The 12,852-nt window shown below is 46.0% G+C and overlaps 1 pseudogene; it reads left to right on the forward strand.

Moving 5' to 3' along the window:
* The first annotated feature begins 4,630 nt into the window (after positions 1 to 4,630).
* Positions 4,631 to 12,852, forward strand: part of LOC118382463 (monocarboxylate transporter 6-like) — a 21,945-nt pseudogene continuing 13,723 nt past the window's right edge.

Genomic DNA, 12,852 nt, shown 5'->3' on the forward strand with positions numbered 1-12,852 from the left:
ATTCCAGAAAAGGTTGGTGACCCCTGATGTAAAGGATCTGAGGGTTGTGATTCTCTTGATTCCTGTGTTTGTTTCTAATCTTTAAAAAAAAAAATATTTATGGTGAAGACAATAAGAAGAGGCAACACCCAGAAGAGTCAAAAGGTGATGTTCAACTATAGTAACCGTTTTCCTTCACTACTGCCAGTAATGTGGAGGCCAGGGTGGGACCCCAGACTGTATCCTGAGTCCTGAACAGATCCGCCAAGACAATAAGTGGTAGCTGAGTAGCTCAAGGTCTGCCAAAGGTAGACTAGAGAAAACACTCCCTCTCAGAGTCCACATGGGCCTGATGGGATGTGGTCAACGGGTTTGGGCTGATTACTTCAGATTTGTAATCAGATTAAATGACAAAGTCATTAGTAACTCAGTCATTAGTAAATTAGTAACGTAAACAGATTACTTGGGTTACTTCTTTGGTAAGCCAGCATCTGCCTCAGTTTACACAGACCTGTCTGCAAAGACAAAACATGTACCTGACGGACAGGTAGACTTGAATGTAGGCCCACTCATTTCCACAGAAATTTAGCTGAGTAGCTGATGTCATCCCTGTGCTTGATGGGAAGTGAACAGGGTGGAGCTGTGTTGACTAATAATAAAAAGTCCTCGTCAAAAATATCCTGGTGAAATGTTTGATTCTCTGGTCCTCAGTACATGGAGTTAGTCTATGAAGAGGTTTTACAATAACATAACATTTCTGGGTAGTCTTAAACAAATTCACTCTGAAACAAAGTGTACACCTCACACACATGGTTATGGGCTTAAACAAGACGACACCTCGTCCATGTCAGATATACAGTAGAGTTTAAATGTATTCAAGTTTGAGTTTGCATCCCAATATTAAACGTTGTATACATCACAGAATACAGTAATTTAAAAAGACAGTTTGCCATAGAAACACCGGGGGGGGTTAAATAAAGAAGTGTTCATTATTAAATTGTGGAAAACAATCAAATTCCACCCATGAGGCCACTAGAGGGCGATTTGGTCATTTGACGGCAGGAAAGCGATACCTCAAGGCTTCTACATTGTTTCAGAGTGGAACGGTGCGGAAGACTCAGGTATACTGTCTGCTTCCTGCCCACTTGAGCCCCCAAGGTCGCAAGGACAGATTGAATAGGCATCAGAACAATGGGAAATGATACCTACTGTCCACTAAAGCTGTGAATTCCTCTGAGATGTGTCACAACACTGAGTCTGACGGAAACTTCAGGATGTCTGTTCTTTCTGGCAGCAGCGCAGGAAAAGTCAGCTGGTAGCAGTTTTATTCTACACCGAACTAACATTTAAACGTAACATGTAAAGTGTTGGTTCCCATGTTTCAAGAGCTGAAATAAAATATCCCAGAATTGTTCCATAAACTCAAAAAAGCTTATTTCTCTAAAATGTTGTTGCACACATTTATTTTCAAATCCCTGTTAGTGAGAATTTGTCCTTTGCCAAGATAATCCATCCACCTGTCAGGTGTGGCATATCAAGAAGATGATTAAACACCATGATCATTATACAGGTGCTGGAGACAATAAAAGGCCACTCTAAAAATGAATCAGGTCTCTGCATATAAATACTTAGGGATATGATTGGATGATGAACTGTCTATTAAAATGCATATTGATGAACTTTGTAAACGGCTAAAAATCAAGCTAGGCTTCCTCTATAGAAACAGGACACGTTTGTCCTCTACAAATAGAAGACTAATTGTGCAAGCTACTTTTATGTCTGTTATAGATTATGGGGATATTATTTACATGCGCACGCTACGGCATCAACACTTAAATCGCTGGATGCTACTTATCGTTGCGCACTTAGGTTTATTACGGGTGCTAGATGCAGAACTCACCGCTGTGTTTTATATCATAATGTGGGTTGGACTTCGCTGTCCGTGAGACGAGAACAACATGCTCTCTCGTGTTGTCTATAAAGCACTTCTGAATAATCTACTTTCTTATTTATCATCACTCATCAATATTAGAATTATAATTCCTAACACCAGGTCTCAAGCATTGGATTACACTTGAGGCCCATGTGGTTTCCACAGAGTTGGGTATGGCTGTCTTTTCCTGTTATACGCTCCTTGCCTGTGGAATAGTCTGCAGACTAAACTTCAACCTGAGACTCTTGTCCCCCTGTTGCCCATTTTAAATATTTATTGGAGCATTTTTATTTTTGTGTTGCTTTTAACTGTTTCGGGTAAAGTTATTGTGCTGTTAGGGGAATAACCTGTGTGGAAATCAAATCTGTTGTTGTATTTTTATTTATTTGTATGATCTGTGATGGTTTTGTTTTGTCGTGTTTAGTTTTTTAATCATTGTACCTAAACTGTATGTATAAACATGTATACGCAGGGCCCAGCTGTAAAAGAGGTCTGTCTGTGTTCCTTGTAAAGGAAAGGAATAATAATCAGAAAATGTGCAGTTTTGCCACACAACGCCACAGAGTTTTGCCACACAATGCCACAGAGTTTTGCCACACAACACAATGCCACAGAGTTTTGCCACACAACACAATGCCACAGAGTTTTGCCACACAACACAATGCCACAGAGTTTTGCCACACAACACAATGCCACAGAGTTTTGCCACACAATGCCACAGAGTTTTGCCACACAACACAATGCCACAGAGTTTTGCCACACAACACAATGCCACAGAGTTTTGCCACACAACACAATGCCACAGAGTTTTGCCACACAACACAATGCCACAGAGTTTTGTGGGAGACTGCAATTGGCATGTTGACTTCAGGAATGTCCACCAGAGCTGTTGTTAATGACTCTACCATAAGCTGCCTCCAACGTAGTTTTAGAGAATTTGGCAGTGCGTCCAACCAGCAACGTTGTGAACAGGGGGGGTTATGGTATGGGCAGACATAAGCTACGGATAACGAACACCATTGCATTTTATCGATGGCACGTTGAATGCACAGAGATACCGTGACCACATCCTGAGGCCCATTGTCGTGCCATTCATCCAACCACCATCACCTCATGTTTCAGCATGATAATGCACGGCCCCATGCTGCAAGGATCTGTACACAATTCCTGGAAGCGTAAACTGTTCCAGTTCTTCCATTGCCTGCATACTCGCCAGGGTGACATACCCGTTGAGCATGTTTGGGATGTTCGGGATAGGCTTGTAGGACAGGATGTCCAGTTCCAACCAATATCCAACATATTCACACAACCATCAAAGAGGAGTGGGACAACATTTCACAGGCCACAATCAACAGCCTGATCACAGGCTTACAGTCATGTGTGCATATATTCTACGTATGGGTGGTCCCGGGAATCGAACCCACTACCCTGGCGTTACAAGCGCCATGCTCTACCAACTGTGCTACAGAAGGACAACATTTCACAGGCCACAATCAACAGCCTGATCAACTCTATTCAAATGAGATGAGTTGTGCTGCATGAGGCCAGATGGTCTCACCAGATACTGACTGGTTTTCTGATCCACGCCTCTACCTTTTGTTCTGTGACCAAAAGATGCGTATCTGTCTGTATTCCCAGTCATGTCAAATCCACAGATTAAGGCCTAATTCATTTATTTCAATTGACTGATTTCCTTATATGAACAGTAACTCAGTAAAATCTTTGACATTGTTGCATCACTAGGTTAATATGTTTTTTGGTATGGCTTATTTAGGCCTAATTATTGTAAACAGTTGGGGGATGGGTAATGTAGTCTTGACTCTTGGTTAACAGTGTTGGGGGATGGGTAATGTAGTCTTGACTCTTGGTTGACAGTGTTGGGGGATGGGTAATGTAGTCTTGACTCTTGGTTAACAGTGTTGGGGGATGGGTAATGTAGTCTTGACTCTTGGTTGACAGTGTTGGGGGATGGGTAATGTAGTCTTGACTCTTGGTTAACAGTGTTGGGGGATGGGTAATGTAGTCTTGACTCTTGGTTAACAGTGTTGGGGGATGGGTAATGTAGTCTTGACTCTTGATTAACAGTGTTGGGGGATGGGTAATGTAGTCTTGACTCTTGGTTGACAGTGTTGGAGGATGGGTAATGTAGTCTTGACTCTTGGTTGACAGTGTTGGGGGATGGGTAATGTAGTCTTGACTCTTGGTTAACAGTGTTGGGGGATGGGTAATGTAGTCTTGACTCTTGGTTAACAGTGTTGGGGGATGGGTAATGTAGTCTTGACTCTTGGTTAACAGTGTTGGGGGATGGGTAATGTAGTCTTGACTCTTGGTTAACAGTGTTGGGGGATGGGTAATGTAGTCTTGACTCTTGGTTAACAGTGTTGGGGGATGGGTAATGTAGTCTTGACTCTTGGTTGACAGTGTTGTGGGATGGGTAATGAAGTCTTGACTCTTGGTTAACAGTGTTGGAGGATGGGTAATGAAGTCTTGACTCTTGGTTGACAGTGTTGGGGGATGGGTAATGTAGTCTTGACTCTTGGTTAACAGTGTTGGGGGATGGGTAATGTAGTCTTGACTCTTGGTTAACAGTGTTGGGGGATGGGTAATGTAGTCTTGACTCTTGGTTAACAGTGTTGGGGGATGGGTAATGTAGTCTTGACTCTTGGTTAACAGTGTTGGAGGATGGGTAATGTAGTCTTGATTCTTGGTTGACAGTGTTGGAGGATGGGTAATGTAGTCTTGACTCTTGGTTAACAGTGTTGGAGGATGGGTAATGTATTGATGCTCGAGTGCTAATTCAACATAAATGGACAAGAAAAGTTCTAAGCCATCAGGGAAAAGAGGAAAGAGGAGAAACGCGCTGAAGATAAAGGTATGCAGCTCCTTAAAAAAACCACAGACACAGGTAGGCTCGTGGTTGGGCCAGTATCCGATAAGTTGCTGAATCGAATCACCGAGCAGACAAGGTAGTAAATTAATAGTGTAATAATTTGATTATATATATTTGTTTCTATTTGACTTTGTTACTTGTTTTTTAGCATTTATGAGGCGTATTTTTGTATATATTTTTATATTTATATAGTTTTAAATGTTATGATTATTTATTTGTGTCGTTCCAAATGTCGGGGGGTTCGCACCCAGGAAACGATACAAGCTAGAACCAACCGCAACTGATTATTGTACATTGCATCATCGAGGACAGCCTATGACAAATGTCATCTGACAATGTTAATATCATTATTTAGCCTAGACCCATTGCAACATATTTTGTAATAGGTTATGTTACGTTTCCAAAATGGCCAACGATTGTTACATTATTCTAGATTTATTGCGGTCTGATATCCTGTAGCGCTGCATGTGCAAAACCCGGGCCGTTCTGTTCCCATGGAGACAAATTCGCAAGGGACCTCTGACGAGAAACTATACAGGCAACCGGGCTTTATATGGTAAACCTAATCTTGATACTTCTGTATGTATTATGAAGTAGTTTAGATTAAGTGAACACGAGTCCTGGGGATTACAATAATGACAAAGGGGGATGTTTGTTGACGGCTTGTCTGTAGGCAAACTGATTGGATAATATTGGTGCCGGAGAGATTCGTCCTATCCAGTGCTGTGACTGGGCTTGATGGCTTTCTGCCAGGCAGACCGGCAAATGAAAGTTGAGAGCAAGAGAGGCGATTGAATCCTCCGGTGTTCTCCAGGATTTGATTTGACAGCGTTTTTGAAAGAACTGCGAGTTCACGCAACGCCACCTGATTGAGAGGCATATGTTCTCTCTCTGCACACACATCCCGTGGTACCGCGGGCGACTTAACGCGTTCTGTGTTGACGCCCGGACATGGACACCGGGAAAACATTGGTGATGCCGCGCGGTTTAGGGTAATTGTGAAAAGTGATATAATCGTATTCATGGTAAATTAGTTATGCTAACACCCACTGACTTCATCGACATGATAATGGTAAAATATCTCGCCGGGTTTTGACGGGCTGACCAGGGACACTCCAGGTAGGAAACGGGATTTGTGTAGGATAGGTTACAGCCATTATGCATTTATTTTATGATCAGTGTGAGTGCCACATTGCTTATCTGTTCAAATCTATTTCAATGTACAATTGCATATGACTTTATTACAGCTATAGCAATAGACTGTGCATCCGTGTTATTATCCTATCTACCATGTATATGCTAGGTAGTCTTTGAGGCTAATTGGTGATTTAATTTTTTTGTAATTATATATTTTTATTTCACCTTTATTTAGCCAGGTAAGATAGTTGAGAACAAGTTCTCATTTACAACTGCGACCGGGCCAAGATAAAGCAAAGCAGTGCGACACAAACAACAAGATAGTTATAATTTTTCATGATGGCCATAAACAATAACAGGTAAATGTTGCATAATTTTAGAAATGTCTGGAACTCACCTTTCTGAGAATTTTTTTTTTGAAATTGCCGAGGTGTGGAATACATGGAATAAACAAACGTACAGTCAATAACACCATAGAACGACAATAAATAGCCCGTAGTACTGACGTCATTACAATGTAGCAAATTAACACTGGACTGATAGATGATGATGTGCAGTAGAGATACTGGTGCTGAAAAGTGAGTGAGTTGAGACAAAGAAAGGTGGATCTCTTATACACACTTTATGCATTGGTAGAAAGGATCTGTCTAATAGCCTATTTTGGGGGTATTCCTGGAAAACATTTACTCAAGTTGATCCATTTACAATATATCTTCAGCCAATGAGGCTGCTTTGCTTTGTCCCTCTGCATCCATTATCAGTGGCTGTTTAGACACAGAGCCAATACCACAGCCAGGGCTGCAGCTGCCTCTGAGTAACTAACAACACCAGACCTCTCTCTCTACCTCTCTCTCTCTACATCTCTCTACCTCTCTCTACCTCTCTCTCTCTCTCTCTCTCTCTCTCTCTCCCCCTCCCTCCTCATCCCTCTCTCTTTTTCTACCTCCTTCCCACCCTTCTTCTAATCCCACTCTCCTTCCCTCCATCTCATCTATCCCTCCTTCCCTCCCTGTCACCCTCCACACAGGAAGCTGATCTAGCAGAAGGCCCAGTCCACAGCCAGCTAGGCAGGATGACAGAGGGGGTGGAGTTGGAGGCCAGACAGAACCAGTCCCACAGGACCCAGAGGACCAGACAGAACCAGACCCAGGGCGACACAGTCCTGCTGAGGAGGGGTAGTGGAGGAGAGGGCCCCCAGGGGCCTAAGGGACCCGAGGTTAGGGCAGAGAGGTCCAGGGGGTCTGAGGTTAGGGCAGAGGGGTCCAGGGGTTCCAAGGTTGGAGCAGAGGGGTCCAGTGGGTCAGAGGATGTGGTAGAGACACGGACGTCTCAGGACTGGACCGGGGTGAACCACAGTACTGTGAGGAGGAGCACAGACAGTGACTCAGAGGAGCAAGAGGAAAACGAGGAGGAGGAGGAGGAGGAGGGTTCCCTCCAACACCACCACCTTCATGGGTTACCACCCCACAATGGCCCAACTGGAGAACCAGGGGCTGGGCTGTCTAGGAACGGGTATGCCCAACAGGTGGCCCCGGATGGGGGCTGGGGCTGGGTAGTCCTGGTGGCTACTATCCTGGTCCTGGCTCTAACGCTGGCCTTCCCTTCCTGTATTGGCATCTTTTACACGGAGCTACAGGCTGAGTTCAGCTCCAGCAACACAGAGACGTCCTGGGTGCCTGCTATCATGACTGCTGTGCTGCACGCTGGTGGTGAGGATGCTTCTGTCAATGTACATTCAGGTGTTGTTGAACACACACCATCTCTCTCTCTCTCTATCACCCTCTCTATCACCCTCTCTCTCTCCATCACCCTCTCTCTCTCTCTCTCTCTCTCCATCACCCTCTCTCTCTCTCTCTCTCTCTCTCTCTCTCTCTCTCTCTCTCTCTCTCTCTCTCTCTCTCTCTCTCTCTCTCTCTCTCTCTCTATCACCCTCTCTATCACTCTCTCTATCACCCTCTCTATCACCCTCTCTCTCTCTATCACCCTCTCTCTCTCTATCACCCTCTCTCTCTCTATCACCCTCTCTCTCTCTATCACCCTCTCTCTCTCTCACCCTCTCTATCACCCTCTCTCTATCACCCTCTCTCTCTATCACCCTCACTATCTCTCTCTCTATCTATCACCCTCTCTCTCTCTCTCTATCACCCTCTCTCTCTCTCTCTATCACCCTCTCTCTCTCTCTCTATCACCCTCTCTCTCTCTCTCTATCACCCTCTCTCTCTCTATCACCCTCTCTCTCTCTCTCTATCACCCTCTCTCTCTCTCTATCACCCTCTCTCTCTCTATCACCCTCTCTCTCTCTCTATCACCCTCTCTCTCTCTATCACCCTCTCTCTCTATCACCCTCTCTCTCTCTATCACCCTCTCTCTCTCTATCACCCTCTCTCTCTCTATCACCCTCTCTCTCTCACCCTCTCTCTCTCTATTACCCTCTCTATCACCCTCTCTCTCTATCACCCTCTCTATCACCCTCTCTCTCTCTATCACCCTCTCTCTCTCTATCACCCTCTATCACCCTCTCTCTCTCTATCACCCTCTCTCTCTCTCTCTCTCTATCACCCTCTCTATCACCCTCTCTCTCTATCACCCTCTCTCTCTCTATCACCCTCTCTCTCACCCTCTCTATCACCCTCTCTATCACCCTCTCTCTCTCTCACCCTCTCTCTATCACCCTCTCTCTCTCTATCACCCTCTCTCTCTCTCTATCACCCTCTCTATCACCCTCTCTCTCTCTATCACCCTCTCTCTCTCTATCACCCTCTCTCTCTCTCTATCACCCTCTCTCTCTATCACCCTCTCTATCACCCTCTCTCTCTCTATCACCCTCTCTCTCTCTCTCTCTATCACCCTCTCTATCACCCTCTCTCTCTCTATCACCCTCTCTCTCTCTATCACCCTCTCTCTCTCTATCACCCTCTCTCTCTCTACCCCTCTCTCTCTCTCTCTCACTCTCTCTCTCTCTCTATCACCTCTCTCTCTCTATCACCCTCTCTATCACCCTCTCTCTCTATCACCCTCTCTCTCTCTCTATCACCCTCTCTCTATCACCCTCTCTCTCTCTATCACCCTCTCTCTCTCTCTCTATCACCCTCTCTCTCTCTCTATCACCCTCTCTCTCTCTCTCTATCACCCTCTCTCTCTCTCTCTATCACCCTCTCTCTCTCCCTCTCTCTCTCTCTCTATCACCCTCTCTCTCTCTCTATCACTCTATCACCCTCTCTCTATCACCCTCTCTCTATCACCCTCTCTCTCTCTCTCTATCACCCTCTCTCTCTCTCTCACCTCTCTCTCTCTCTCTATCACCCTCTCTCTCTCTATCACCCTCTCTCTCTCTATCACTCTCTCTCTCTCTCTCACCCTCTCTCTCTCTCTATCACCCTCTCTCTCTCTCTCTATCACCCTCTCTCTCTCTATCACCCTCTCTCTCTCTCTATCACCCTCTCTCTCTCTCTCACCCTCTCTCTCTCTCTATCACCCTCTCTCTCTCTCTCTCACCCTCTCTCTCTCTATCACCCTCTCTCTCTCTATCACCCTCTCTCTCTCTCTCTCACCCTCTCTCTCTCTCTCTATCACCCTCTCTCTCTCTCTATCACCCTCTCTCTCTCTATCTACCTCTCTCTCTCTCTATCACCCTCTCTCTCTCATCTCTCTCTCTCTCTATCTATCACCCTCTCTATCACCCTCTCTCTATCACCCTCTCTCTCTATCACTCTCTCTCTCTATCACTATCTCTCTCTCTATCACCCTCTCTCTCTATCACCCTCTCTCTATCACCCTCTCTCTCTATCACTCTCTCTCTCACTCTCTCTCTATCTCTCTCTCTCTATCACTCTCTCTCTCTATCACTCTCTCTCTCTATCACTCTCTCTCTCTATCACTCTCTCTCTATCACCTCTCTCTATCACCCTCTCTCTCTCTCTCTATCACCCTCTCTCTCTCTCTATCACCCCCTATCACCCTCTCTCTCTCTCTATCACCCTCTCTCTCTCTCTATCACCCTCTCTCTCTCTCTCTATCACCCTCTCTATCACCCTCTCTCTCTCTATCACCCTCTCTCTCTCTATCACCCTCTCTCTCTCTATCACCCTCTCTCTCTCTCTCTCTCTCTATCACCCTCTCTCTCTCTATCACTCTCTCTCTATCAGCCTCTCTCTCTCATCACCTCTCTCTCTCTATCACTCTCTCTCTATCACCCTCTCTCTCTCTATCACCCTCTCTCTCTATCACCCTCTCTCTATCACCCTCTCTCTCTATCACCCTCTCTCTCTATCACCCTCTCTCTCTCTATCACCCTCTCTCTCTCTATCACCCTCTCTCTCTCTCACCCTCTCTCTCTCTATCACCCTCTCTCTCTCTCACCCTCTCTCTCTCTATCACCCTCTCTCTCTCTCTATCACTCTCTCTCTATCACCCTCTCTCTCTCTATCACCCTCTCTCTCTCTATCACCCTCTCTCTCTCTATCACCCTCTCTCTCTCTATCACCCTCTCTCTCTATCACCCTCTCTCTCTCTCTATCACTCTCTCTCTCTCTATCACCCTCTCTCTCTATCACCCTCTATCACCCTCTCTCTCTCTATCACTCTCTCTCTATCACCCTCTCTCTCTCTCTCTCTATCACCCTCTCTCTCTCTATCACCCTCTCTCTCTATCTCTCTATCACCCTCTCTCTCTCTCTATCACTCTCTCTATCACCCTCTCTCTCTCTATCACTCTCTCTCTATCACCCTCTCTCTCTATCACCCTCTCTCTATCACCCTCTCTCTCTCTATCACCTCTCTATCACCCTCTCTCTCACCCTCTCTCTCTCTCTATCACCTCTCTCTCTATCACCCTCTCTCTCTCTCTCTCTCTATTACTCTCTCTATCACTCTATCACTCTCTCTCTCTATCACTCTCTCTATCACTATCACCCTCTCTATCACTATCACCCTCTCTCTCTCTCTATCACCCTCTCTCTCTCTATCACCCTCTCTCTCTCTATCACCCTCTCTCTCTCTATCACCCTCTCTCTCTATCACCCTCTCTCTCTCTCTATCACCCTCTCTCTCTCTATCACTCTCTCTCTCTCTCTATCACCCTCTCTCTCTCTATCACCCTCTCTCTCTCTATCACCCTCTCTCTCTCTATCACCCTCTCTCTCTCTATCACCCTCTCTCTCTCTATCACCCTCTCTCTCTATCACCCTCTCTCTCTCTATCACCCTCTCTCTCTCTATCACCCTCTCTCTATCACCCTCTCTCTCTCTATCACCCTCTCTATCACCCTCTCTCTCTCTCACCCTCTCTATCACCCTCTCTCTCTCTATCACCCTCTCTATCACCCTCTCTCTCTCTCTCTATTACTCTCTCTATCACTCTCTCTCTCTATCACTCTCTCTATCACCCTCTCTCTCTATCACCCTCTCTCTCTATCACCCTCTCTCTCTCTATCACCCTCTCTCTATCACCCTCTCTCTCTATCACCCTCTCTCTCTATCACCCTCTCTCTCTATCACCCTCTCTCTCTATCACCCTCTCTCTCTATCACCCTCTCTCTCTATCACCCTCTCTCTATCACCCTCTCTCTCTCTATCACCCTCTCTCTATCACCCTCTCTCTCTCTCTATCACCCTCTCTCTCTCTATCACCCCTCTCTCTCTATCTCACTCTCTATCACCCTCTCTATCACTCTCTATCACCCTCTCTATCACCACCCTCTCTCTCTCTATCACCCTCTCTCTATCACCCTCTCTCTATCACCCTCTCTCTCTCTATCACCCTCTCTCTATCACCCTCTCTCTCTCTATCACCCTCTCTATCACTATCACCCCTCTCTCTCTCACTCTCTCTCTATCACCTCTCTCTCTCTATCACCCTCTCTCTATCACCCTCTCTCTCTCTATCACCCTCTCTCTCTCTCTATCACCCTCTCTCTCTCTATCACCCTCTCTCTCTCTATCACCCTCTCTCTCTATCACCCTCTCTCTATCACCCTCTCTCTCTCTCTCTCACCCTCTCTCTCTATCACCCTCTCTCAATTCAATTTAAAAAATATGGGTTGTATTTACAATGGTGTTTGTTCTTCACTGGTTGCCCTTTTCTTGTGGCAACAGGTCACAAATCTTGCTGCTGCTTTTCTCTGTCTTCTCTGTCTCTGTCTCTCTCTCTCTGTCTCTCTCTCTCTCTCTCTCTCTCTCTCTCTCTCTCACACACTCTCACTCCCACGCTCTCTCTCTCTCACCATCTCTCTCTATCACCCTCTCTCTCTATCACCCTCTCTCTCTCTCTCACCCTCTCTCTCACTCTCTCTCTCTCACGCTCTCTCACTCTCACGCTCTCTCTCACCATCTCTCTCTCTCACCCTCTCTCTCTATCACCCTCTCTCACCCTCTCTCTCACCCTCTCTCATCACCTCTCTCTCTCACCCTCTCTCTCACTCTCACGCTCTCTCTCATCACGCTCTCTCTCCATCTCTCTCTCTCACCCTCTCTCTCTATCACCCTCTCTCTATCACCCTCTCTCTCTCTCACTCTCTCTATCACCCTCTCTCTCTCTCTCACTCTCTATCACTCTCTCTCTCTCACTCTCTCTATCACTCTCTCTCTCTCACTCTCTCTATCACTCTCTCTCACCCTCTCTCTCTCTCTCTCTCTCACCCTCTCTCTCTCTCTCTATATCACCCTCTCTCTCTCTATCACCCTCTCTCTCTATCACCCTCTCTCTCTCTCTATCACCCTCTCTCTCACCCTCTCTCACTCTCACCCTCTCTCTCTATCACCCTCTCTCTCTATCACCCTCTCTCTCTATCACCCTCTCTCTATCACCCTCTCTCTCTATCACCCTCTCTCTCTATCACCCTCTCTCTCTATCACCCTCTCTCTCTATCACCCTCTCTCTATCACCCTCTCTCTCACTCTCTATCACCCTCTCTATC

This window comes from Oncorhynchus keta, chromosome 5, assembly GCF_023373465.1.
Source record: "Oncorhynchus keta strain PuntledgeMale-10-30-2019 chromosome 5, Oket_V2, whole genome shotgun sequence".
Classification (NCBI taxonomy): Eukaryota; Metazoa; Chordata; class Actinopteri; order Salmoniformes; family Salmonidae; genus Oncorhynchus; species Oncorhynchus keta.